The 12300-nt window shown below is 38.1% G+C and overlaps 1 protein-coding gene across 1 annotated transcript in view; it reads right to left on the bottom strand.

The window, feature by feature from the left end:
- Positions 1 to 596, bottom strand: part of RASSF6 (Ras association domain family member 6) — a gene marked incomplete at its 3' end in the record, with an annotated part of 58139 nt that extends 57543 nt beyond the window's left edge. The window contains exon 1 of the mRNA XM_082639478.1: positions 408 to 596. The remainder of the gene's footprint in view (positions 1 to 407) is intronic.
- Between the last annotated feature and the right edge of the window lie 11704 nt (positions 597 to 12300).

Below are 12300 nucleotides of genomic sequence, written 5' to 3'. Positions count from 1 at the left end.
GTAACCTTGTAACCATAAGGGTACTGAGGGAAAGGGGGAAGTCATGCAGGAGTCTAGTATCTTTTCCAGGCAAACCACAATTCCGGGTGAAGAACTTGAGTTCGACACCTGTCAGAAAAGGGGGGAGGGTTTGATGGCCACACTTACCTTCAAGCCCTCCCTTCTTTTCCCTCCCCCCTCCCCATATGCTTACCTTGGTCAGGAAAGGGTGTTCTGAAAAAATCAAAAGGAAAATACGTCCGGGTTTCGGGCTGCTCTGACACATGCACGCCTTCAAACTTGGCTCCCTATGGATTTTGCTTTCTAACAACTTGCCCTCAACTTGACCTCAGGGAGTAGACTAGAGGGTTTTTGTTTTCCCCTACCCCCATGTTTCACCTGCTACACTGTGAATGGGAGATTTTTACCTTCGTTGTTGAGCTGAACCTGCTCCGGAGAGTGTGTTTTCCTGCTCAGTTCCAAACTCTGATCTTCGTTGGAAAGTCAGGGCTTGCTCACCTGTCCCGGAGGTGGAGCCGGGGTCGGAGACAAGCGCGGGAGGAGGGGCGCACACGCTCCTGCCCGGGAGGGGCTCCCTCTGCGCCTGGCAGTGTCCCTCCCACGAACAGCAAGCCCAAGAAACTGTTAATTATTACTCCTTTTCGCCACAGCAGGGAGGTGTTAGAAACCTGAGCCACTCCCTGTGCCTCAGTGCATGTTGGGAGTGTTTACTTTCTTTCTTCGGAACCACTGATAGGAACTCTCCTTTGCTCCCTGTCACACATCTTGAGGACAAGTGAATTGACATGCTGGTTAACGCTTTAACCTCTGAACTGGCCGGATTCGAATCTCTCCTCTCTAGTCTGTAGAGAAATAGTCTTTAAGAAATGACACCGACTAGGACTGAATGTAGTTATTCACTTGTCTTTCTTTTGAAAATCTTCTCTTTTAATCAGAAATTTCTTAATTTTCCCCCCTTGTTCTTTTGCCACCTCCTTTCCTTACTGGCACCTTTTCACCCAGAGCGGTGGTTCTCCCGCTCAGAGCAAACAAGAGCCACCCAGTATCTTGCGAAACACTCATAACCCATGGGCCTCAGCACCTATGATACTCCGATCTAGTAGATCTAGTATGTTTTAAATAAGCTTCACAGAAGAATCTGGTAGATATCAAAATTTCAAAACTATTGTAATAAAAGTATACAAGAGGAAATGAATAGTAATTTAGTCACTACCTAGTGAATTGTGTTTGGAGACTGCTTTTCCTTAATACCTCTAATTTTAAAAAAGGCACTAAAGTCTAGTTAACTAGACTTATTATGGTGATGATATATGTAAATATTGAATCATTATGTTGTATACCTGCAACTAGTATAATATTATATGTCAATTATACCTCAATTAAAAAGAAAGGAATGGATAAAGGAACTGACAGTTAAAAAAAAAAAAAGAGCTCCCTCTTTGAAAACTACCAAATTTACTTAAAATTAGTAAAATCAGACCCCAAAAAAGAGCACCAAAATATTAGAGACAACCAGATGACAGATACTCTGGAAATAGTGCTTTTATTTACACTCACACAAATGCACTTTTTGGTATCATTGGTACTTTACCTGTTTCCTGTGTAAAGCACTTTGATCATGAAAAAAAAAAAAGGTTATTTTACAAGAATAAACCTCAGAGCCCTCAAAAGGAATTAAATATAATTCCTACAATGAGTTGAGTAGGCAGAGTTGATTTCTGGTGTCCTGTGTATTCAAATGTCAAATTAACAGACTGACCGTCACTCTAGATTTGCAGGTTACATATTTGATATAGAACTTTAAGGATTCTCTATGTTCGAAAGGTCAGACAGTTTATCTAGTTAACTTGCGGTGTGTGGAGACCAGGGATGATCAGACTGATCATTCCTTGGGCTATTTTAATAAACTGAACAGGCAACTGGGCTTATTGGATTACAATCAAACCTTCTACAACCTCATATATGAGGACAGTGTGACCTGGTATTACCTGTGGGGATTCATTTGATGGCCACGTTGGCCTTACAACCCCCCATTTGTGACTGCTGGTATGGACTGACCTTTGAATGATGACTAACAGCAGCTGCAGCGTCCACAGCTCCTAGGCTCCAGAATGTCTTTGTTCAAATCCATGCCCCACTCCCATTGTCTGCATTTCTTTATTATCAGTATCAGAGAAACCTTGTTTTGCCTTTTTTATCTGCAAGCATCCTTGAAACCTTTATTCCGATTATTCATTTTCAACTGGTTTCCTTTCACTAGTTTCAGTGATTCCTTTTGTTCTGGAGTACTTAACCTTTTATAAATATGTAATTTTTATTTTGTAATATAAAAAATACATAATTGCACATGTGGAAAATATGAAAAGCACAGATATGTAGAGGAAAAAATTCACCTACAATTCCATCTCTCAAATATAGTTACCAAGAACAATTTGGTGAATGTCTTTATTGACATACTTTCTCTATGGATATTTACCAAAATGCTATTACATTTGCTTATTGTTTTATAACCTGCTTTTATCACATTAAACATATTATGAACAATTTACCACATGTCAGTCAGTTTTTTTTCTGCAATATGTTTTTAACTAGCTGCACTGTATTACACCATATGGATATACCATTATTTATTTAATCAGTTCCCTATTGAGAAATTTATATTACTATAAACAACGCTGTAGTAAATATTTGTATGCAATTGCACACAACCACAATTATGCCTTTTAGACATTTCAAAAAATCAAGTTGCCAGATGAAAGGTAATGCACATTTTCATAGAATTTCTCTCAAGTGTCTCTCAATTTTATACTCCTGGAGTAACTCTTGGATTGTTTTTCTTCTTTTAAACATTTCCCTATTTGAAAGGTAAAAAAATCATATCCTATTTTAAATATGTATATTATTGATTACCTGTAAGACTGAACTCACATTTAGACTGACCCTGCATTTTTGCTTTTTGTTTATTGTACTCTTTGTTCATTTCTTCGGTATTGATTTCTAAGATCTCTTTATATATTAATCACATCAACATATTGTCATATATGCTGTGACTATATTTCCCAGTATTATTTGCCTTTTAACTTTGTTTATGATAATTTTTGACCTACGAGAGTTTAAAAATTTAGTTATTAAATTTATTACTATTTTTCTTTATTGCTTATAACTCAGTGTTAAAAAGCTTTCCCATCCTTAAAGTATATATATATATTTTTTTCTTCTAGTTTATTTATTTAGAGATTATCTATTAAATTTAACATCTCAACCCATCTGGACTTTATGATGCTAACAACTGTGATATTTAAATCTAAATTAATTTTTAAAAATTATTAGTTATTAACCAAGTAGGATTTATTGACTAATTATAGATTATAAATTCCACAAGGTAAGGACTATGTCTTCTGCTCTATTTTATCTCCAAAGCCTAGCACATGACTAGCAGGTTCATTGTTAACTCAGGCCAGAGTTTTATTTGTTTATTCACTTACTTACTTATTTATATAGTTGAGATATAGTTGATTTACAATATTATATTAGTTTCAGGTGTACAACATAGTGATTAAAAATTTTTATAGGTTATACTCCATCTAAAGTTATTATAAAATATTGCTTATATTCCCTGTGCTGTGTAACATATCCTGTAGCTCATTTATTCTATACATAGTAGTTTGTACCTCTTAATCCCCTACCCCTATCTTTCTCCTCTCCCTATCAGTAACCACTAGTTTGTTCTCAATATCTGTCAGTCTGTTTCTTCAGGCCAAATGTTTAATAGTCACTCGATTCTTTTCTTTCCATCCTTCCACTCCCAGCAAGTCTTGAAGTTGTATCTTAGTCTCTGCATCTCCACTACCTGCTAGATTAGGCAGTATCACTTCTTGCTCAGATACTACAAATGGCCTCCTAACTGGTCTTTCTGGCTGTACTCTTGTCCCACAATAGTCCATTCTCCACCTGTAGCCAATGTAATCTCCTATAAACAAAAACCAGATCACAATGCCACCTTTCATCTCTTTTGCTGAAAACCTTTCTGCCGGTTGTCCCCTGTATCTGGGATAAAATCTAGATCTGAACTCCCTACATCTTTGACCTTACTGATTCTCTGCTCTCCTGATACTGACTCTTTCTTGCTGTCCTGGTTTGAGTTTTGTTCCTGGGACACACCAAGCTGGTTCTTGCCTCACTGCCTTTGCATTTGGTATTGTCTCTGCCAAGAAAGCTCTGCTCTTGTCACGGCTTCTTTATTTCATTTTTTTCTTTTTTTTTTTCTCCTCAAATGTTACTCCTCGGAGAGGCCTCCCATGACCATTCTATTTTTAATTTTTATTTATTTTTAACATCTTTATTGGAGTATAATTGCTTTACAATAGTGTGTTAGTTTATGCTTTATAACAAAGTGAATCAGCTATATGTATACATATATCCCCATATCCCCTCCCTCTTGGGTCTCCCTCCCTCCCACCTTACCTATCCCACCCCTCTACGTGGTCACAAAGCACTGAGCTGATCTCCCTGTGCTTTGCGGCTGCTTCCCACTAGCTATCTATTTTACATTTCGTAGTGTATATATGTCCATGCCACTCTCTTACTTCGTACCAGCTTAGCCTTCCCCCTCCCCGTGTCCTCAAGTCCATTCTCTACATCTGCGTCTTTATTCCTGTCCTGCCCCTAGGTTCTTCAGAACCTTTTTTTTTTTTTTAGATTCCATATATATGTGTTAGCATATGGTATTTATTTTTGTCTTTATGACTTACTTCACTCTATATGACAATCTCTAGGTCCATCCACCTCACTACAAATAACTCAGTTTCGTTTCTTTTATGACTAATATTCCATTGTATATATGTGCCACATCTTTATCCATTCATCTGTCGATGGACACTTAGGTTGCTTCCATGTCCTGGCTATTGTAAATAGTGCTGCAATGAACATTGGACCACTCTATTTAAATAAACCCTCCAGTCTTTCTCTATCAGAGTCCCCTGTTTTATTGCATTAAGGGCAATTGTTATCACTATCTGAATGTATTTTGCTGTTCTGTTTATTATTGAATATATATTTATTGTTTTGGGTGACCTGTTTATTTTACATCTCCTCTCATTAAAAATAAGATCTAAGAGAACAGGGACCTTGACTTCTAGATTCAGTGTTCTGTCCTCAGTGCCTAGAACAATGCCAGGTCCATGTCAAAGGCTAAAGAAACATTGGTTCGTGAGCAATTCATGGTGGCTTAATAAATACGTGTTGAGTAAAAAAATCAAGATCATACTTTTTTCTGATTTGAAGTGATACTTTTATCTAGTACTAAGGGCATATATATTTTAAAACATGATTCTAGAATTTATACTTTGTTCCATTGACCTATCTAGTTATACTGGCATTGGTTCCATATTATTATAAAAGCTTTACAGTACAACTTAACATCTGGCAGTATAACCTGATCATCATTTATTTCTAAAATTTTCTGGGTTATTCTAGCTTTGTGATACATAAATAACTGCTCACTATAGCATAAATAGTTTATTTACATTTAGTGATTTCACGATTTTCCGTTGTCATTGGCAATTCTCCTAGGCCAGTAGGCTACTCCATATTAGCAATTAATGACTTCAGGTCTAGGGGCTAAAGGATCCTAGAAGTAGATACTTTTCTTGTTTGATGCTTTGTTTTAGGACGTTGAAATGAATGGTGGTTTGACTGCAATAATAGCTCTCATTTGTTCCTGCTTCCCTGTATCCCTTGGAAGGACTTTCTTACACTGGTTCTGGGCTTGGCCATATGATTTGCTTTGGTCAATGGGTCAGTACCCAGTGATGTAATCAGAGGCTTGAAGACTAGTTGTGCACTGGCACATACCCTTTTATTGCTCTTGGGGCCCTGAACAACCATGTGAACAAGCCTGGGCTAGCCTGTAGGATGATGAGAGACCCTTGGCTCCGTTGTTTTATTACCCCAGCTGACAGCCTAAAAGGAGAGTCAGTAAGCTAACCTGCAGCTGACTGAAGACCCGTAACAGAGTTCAACTGAGAATAGCAGAACTGCCCACCTGAGCCCAGCCCAAATTGCTGATCCACAGAACTATGAGCTGCATAATGGCTGTTGCGTTAAGCCACTAAGTTTTAGGGTGGTATTTTTCAGGGCACAGGCTAACTGATACATCTGGTGTTTTTCTCACACATGTACACACACATGAACATGCGTACACACTAATATATTATTACTTGGAAAGTGAGAGAAATCTTAAGATCACAATGTGTGTGTTTTTTTTAAACATCATTCTTGGAGAATAATTGCTTTACAATGGTGTGTTAGTTTCTGCTGTATAACAAAGTGAATCAGCTAAACATATACATATGTCCCCATTATCTCCTCCCTCTTGTATCTCCCTCCCACCCTCCCTATCCCACCCCTCTAGGTGGTCACAAAACACCGAGCTGATCTCCCTGTGCTATGCGGCTGCTTCCCACTAGCTATATTTTACATTTGGTAGTGTATATATGTCCATCACAATGTGTTCTTAATATAATTCTGCTGCAGGGATACAATCACCCATAGAAATGGCACAGAAAAGGAGAAAAAAAGAGATGTGTATAATTAGAATGGGTCATTTCTACATCCCACTAAATCACTCCTGAAAAATATTTAGAGCTGATTGCAACTGGAAGAAAATACAAAGAGAACAACAAATTGCTTGATTCTAACACTATGACCCAATTGCTGTGGGTCACTCATACCAGTTTGTTTCATAGCCTACACCTTGTTAGGTATCTGAGGCTGCACTGGAAGCCAAGGCAACGCACTAAATGAAGTAAAGAAAGGAAGCAGAGGAGCTCCAAACAATGAGCGGACTCGCAATAAAAACCTAACTAGAAATCGCCTTAAAAAGGAAGCCAGGCATTGATAAGGCAACAGGATAAATTATTTTTCCAATATGTAAAGCTTAAAATAAATACATTTTACATTTGGGAATTTTGCCATAGAGATCTTAATAAATTATAATAACAACATTAATTCTCTGGGAAAAATCCCAACATTTTTCTTGAATTTGAAGAATAAACCATCATTTCCTGTTTAAATTAAGAAACATTTAATTGCTTTTAAAATAAAAACAAAGACTTTAGAACTTGGACTTTTTAAAAAACTTCATTGAGGGCTTCACTGGTGGCACAGTGGTTGAGAGTCTGCCTGCCAATGCAGGGGACACGGGTTCATGCCCCGGTTCGGGAAGATCCCACATGCCGCGGAGCGGCTGGTCCCGTGAGCTATGGCTGCTGGGCCTGCGCGTCCGGAGCCTGTGCTCTGCAATGGGAGGGTCCACGGCAGTGAGAGGTCCACGTACCGCAAAAAAAAAAAAAAAAAAAAAAAAAAAAAAAAAAAAAAAAACACTTCATTGACATCGTTTCAGATTCTACATTGCAACTCATATTTAACCACTGGTTTGGTATCAGGGTGATGGTAGCCTCATAGAATGAGTTTGAGAGTGTTCCTCCCTCTGCTATATTTTGGAAGAATTTGAGAAGGATAGGTGTTAGCTCTTCTCTAAATGTTTGATAGAATTTGCCTGTGAAGCCATCTGGTCCTAGGCTTTTGTTTGTTGGAAGAGTTTTAATCACAGTTTCAACTTCAGTGTTTGTGATTGATCTGTTTATATTTTCTATTTCTTCCTGGTTCAGTCTTGGAAGGTGGTGCTTTTCTAAGAATTTGTCCATTTCTTCCAGGTTGTCCATTTTATTGGCATATAGTTGTTTGTAGTAATCTCTCATGATCCTTTGTATTTCTGCAGTGTCAGTTGTTACTTCTCCTTTTTCATTTCTAATTCTGTTGATTTGAGTCTTCTCCCTTTTTTTCTTAGTGAGCCTGGCTAATGGTTTATCAATTTTGTTTATCTTCTCAAAGAACCAGCTTTTAGTTTTATTGATCTTTGCTATCGTTTCCTTCATTTCTTTTTCATTTATTTCTGATCTGATCTTTATGACTTCTTTCCTTCTGCTAACTTCGAGGGTTTTTTTTTTTCTTCTTTCTCTAATTGCTTTAGGTGTAAGGTTAGGTTGTTTATTTGAGATTTTTCTTGTTTCTTGATGTAGGACTGTATGGCTATAAACTTCCCTCTTAGAACTGCTTTTGCTGCTTCCCATTGGTTTTGGGTTACTGTGTTTTCAATGTCATTTGTTTCTAGGTATTTTTTGATTTCCTCTTTGATTTCTTCAGTTATCTCTTGGTTATTTAGTACTGTATTGTTTAGCCTCCATGTGTTTGTATTTTTTACAGATCTCTTCCTGTAATTGATGTCTAGTCTCATAGCATTGTGGTCGGAAAAGATACTTGATACAATTCTGAATTTTCTTAAATTTACCAAGGCTTGATTTGTGACCCAAGATATGATCTATCCTGGAGTATGTTCCATGAGCACTTGAGAAGAAAGTGTATTCTGTTGTTTTTGGATGGAATGTCCTATAAATATCAATTAAGTCCATCTTGTTTAATGTGTCATTTAAAACTTGTGTTTCCTTATTTATTTTCATTTTGGATGATCTTTCCATTGGTAAAAGTGGGGTGTTATAGTCCCCTACTATTATTGTGTACTGTCAATTTCCCCTTTTAAGGCTGTTAGCATTTGCCTTATGAACTGAGGTGCTCTTATGTTGGGTGCATAGATATTTACAATTGTTATATCTTCTTCTTGGATTAATCCCTTGATCATTATGTAGTGTCCTTTTTTGAGTCTTGTAATAGTCTTTATTTTAAAGTCTGTTTTTTCTGATGAGAATTTGTCTGATGAGAATGAGAATTGCTACTCCAGCTTTGTTTTGATTTCCATTTGCATGGAATATCTTATTCCATCCCCTCACTTTCAGTCTGTATGTGTCCCTAGGTTTGAAGTGGGTCTCTTGCAGACAGCATATATACGAGTCTTGTTTTTGGATCCATTCAGCCAGTCTATATCTTTTGGTTGGAGCATTTAATCCATTTACATTTAAGGTAGTTATTGATATGTAGGTTCCTATTACCATTTTCTTAATTGTTTTTTGTTTGTTATTGTAGGTCTTTTCCTTCTCTTGTGTTTCCTGCCTAGAGAAGTTCCTTTAGCATTTGTTGTAAAGCTGGTTTGATGGTGCTGAATGCTCTTAGCTTTTGTTTGCCTGTAAAGGTTTTAATTTCTCCATAGAATCTGAATGAGATCCCTGCTGGGTAGAGTAATCTTGGTTGTAGGTTTTTCTCTTTCATCTCTTTAAATATGTCTGCCACTCCCTTCTGGCTTGCAGAGTTTCTGCTGAAAGATCAGCTGTTAACCTTATGGGATTCCCTTGTATGATATTTATTGTTTTTCCCTTGCTGCTTTTAATATTCTTTCTTTGTATTTAATTTTTGATAGCTTGATTAATGTGTGTCTTGGCATGTTTCTCCTTGGATTTATCCTGTATGGGACTCTCTGCTCTTCCTGGACTTGACTGACTATTTCCTTTCCCATATTTAGGAAGTTTTCAACTATCGTCTCTTCAAATATTTTCTCAGTCCCTTTCTTTTTCTCTTCTTCTCTGGGACCCTTATAATTCGAATGTTGGTGCTTTTAATGTTGTCCCAGAGGTCTCTGAGACTGTCCTCAATTCTTTTCATTCTTTTTTCTTTATTTTGCTCTGTGGTAGTTATTTCCACTATTTTATCTTCTAGGTCACTTACCTGTTCTTCTGCCTCAGTTATTCTTCTATTGATTCCTTCTAGAGAATTTAAAATTTCATTTATTGTGTTGTTCATCATTGTTTGCTCTTTACTTCTTCTAGGTCCTTGTTAAACGTTCCTTGCACTTTCTCCACTGTGTTTCCAAGATTTTGGATCATCTTTACTATCATTACTCTGAATTCTTCTTCAGGTAGACTGCCTATTTCCAATTCATTTGTTTTGTGTGGTTTGTTTTTACCTTGCTCCTTCATCTGCTCTGTATTTCTGTGTCTTCTCATTTTGTTTAACTTACTGTGTTTGGGGTCTCCTTTTCACAGGATGCAGTTTCGTGGTTCTCATTGTTTTTGGTTTCTGCCCCCAGTGGCTGAGGTTGGTTCAGTGGGTTGTGTAGGCTTCCTGGTGGAGGGGACTGATGCTTGTGTTCTAATGGATGAGTCTGGATCTTGCCTGTCTGGTGGGCAGGACCGTGTCCGGTTGTGTGTCTGTGAACTTATTATGATTTTAGGCAGCCTCTCTGTTAAGGGGTGGGGTTGTGTTCCTGTCTTGCTAGTTGTTTGGCATGGGGTGTCCAGCACTGGAGCCTGCTGGTCGTTGAGTGGAGCTGGGTCTTAGCTTTGAGATGGGGATCTCTGGGAGAGCTTTTGCTGATTGGTATTATGAGGGGTCAGAAGGTCTCTGGTGGACCAGTGTCCTGAACTCAGCTCTCCCACCTTAGAGGCTCAGGCCTGACACCTGGCCAGAACACCAAGATCCTTTCAGCTCCATGGCTGGGTCATGCTGGAGAAGAGAGACTGAAGCCCGGAGAAAGCTAGAGGATTGGAGACCTGTCAGAAGGCTTGTTTGATGAAATCAGGCAAAGGATGGTGAGTTTCTGTACCCAGGCTCTACTCACGAAGGGGAAAGTGGTGCCTAAGGATCCGAGTGCACGCTTCCACCTTATTACTTCTTTTAAATTGAGTTAAATGTTTTGGCCATTTTGCAGTTTGGCAGAAAGAACACAGACACTGTGATCAGATGTGATTTTAATTCTGGTCCTGCTTCATACTGCGTTTGTGCCTTGACCAGCTAAACTCTTGGAGCCCTAGTTTCCTCATCTGTGACATAAGAACCTTGATAGAGACCTCAGATGTAGTCATATTATATAAGGAGAGGTAAGTGAAGCACCATGTGCCTTTCACATAATAGTTGCTCAATTAATAGGAGCTGTTATTGCTATTTACAGATGTGTGAACAGGAGAGGGCAAAGATCTCAAAAGTGATGCTTCCAAGACTGAAGTTATGAGTTATAATGGAAGGATGGAGCTACATGAAAAATGAAAGTAGACTGTGGCCAATGAAAAAAGTTTAATTTGAAGTTTTTTGTTTTCCAATGTGACTCAAGAATCCATTTTAATACTTTCCGAAAGCATAGACATATATGTCTATATGTATATGTATGTATATATCTATATCTATATCTATATCTAATGACAAACTTAGGCTGAAGGCAACAGCAATTAATCGGGGACAAGGAAAGGGTAGGAAGAGTGGTGCGAACCTAAGCCACAGATTGCTAGATAGACAGGTGGAGAGGTAACTATGAGAGAAGTCAGGTAGAAAGGACAGGGGATCTCCATGAACTCAAAAGTTGAAGACTTTGCAATGTCATTCAGCCCAAGACCTATGTTTTGCAATTGTGGTTGTGCAACTGTTTGCCTAGCTCCTTTTCCTTGGCACTTCTTTTTAGGTTATTAATTTAAGGTTGATTTCTTTTTGTGAAATGTCACGAATATGTTAGAGGCAACACACACAGGCAGAAGTAGGTTTGACTCTTAGCTCTGCCAATTTGAGCAAACTAATTAGTGTAACCTCTATTATTGAGTCCCTATCATGTCCCTGGTATTGCACAAATTTCTGATGATATGATGGTGAACAAAGGCACCTGTTAATCCCTGCTCTCATGGACCTCAGAGTATCAAGTGGGAGGCAGACATTATTTTAAAATGAAACTAATGAATGTATAATTACACTGTTAGATAAGTTCTAAACTGTATCATAATTTAAAGGAGGTTGGGGGAAGAGTATTATATTTAGAAGGAACAGCATGTGCAAAAGATCTGGAACAGGAGGGAGAAGGGAAAATTAAAAGACAGAAAAATCAAAGGTAGATGGAGTGAAGACAGTCAAGGAGAATGCAGAAGCCTCAGTTTCCTTGTCTATGAACTGGAGCTAATACCGTAGAGGGCTATCTTATGGATTAGTGAGAGCCTAAGATAATTCCCAACAAATAGTGGCTACTAGTTAGATGGTGGCTACAGTTATTATAACATAATTGCTGCAGAGATGAAGACATTTCTTGAATCACGTAAATCAAATCAACCTTGTCTTTAACACTTATTTGTGCTTGACCTTTGTGATGGGCTACTGGCAGACAAATGTGTCTCAGTCCCTGCATTGCCCAGCAGACCTGTAGTTTAGGGAGAAAGTGGGGTGTTTTCTTTTGGTCTTGGACTATGTAAGATGCCTGTCAGTGAGAAGAGGAATGTCTAAAAGGCATGGTTGAAAGGAAGGAGGGAAGAGGTCAAAGAAGCTCGATGTTCTAAATCTTTTTTCCCCAGACATGTCTGGAAATGTGACATTCCGTTC

The sequence above is a fragment of the Mesoplodon mirus genome (genome assembly GCF_964341445.2).
Source record: "Mesoplodon mirus genome assembly, chromosome: 2".
Taxonomy (NCBI): domain Eukaryota; kingdom Metazoa; phylum Chordata; class Mammalia; order Artiodactyla; family Ziphiidae; genus Mesoplodon; species Mesoplodon mirus.
Note: the sequence above shows the minus strand (reverse complement) of the source record. Positions and strands in the feature narration are given on the sequence as shown.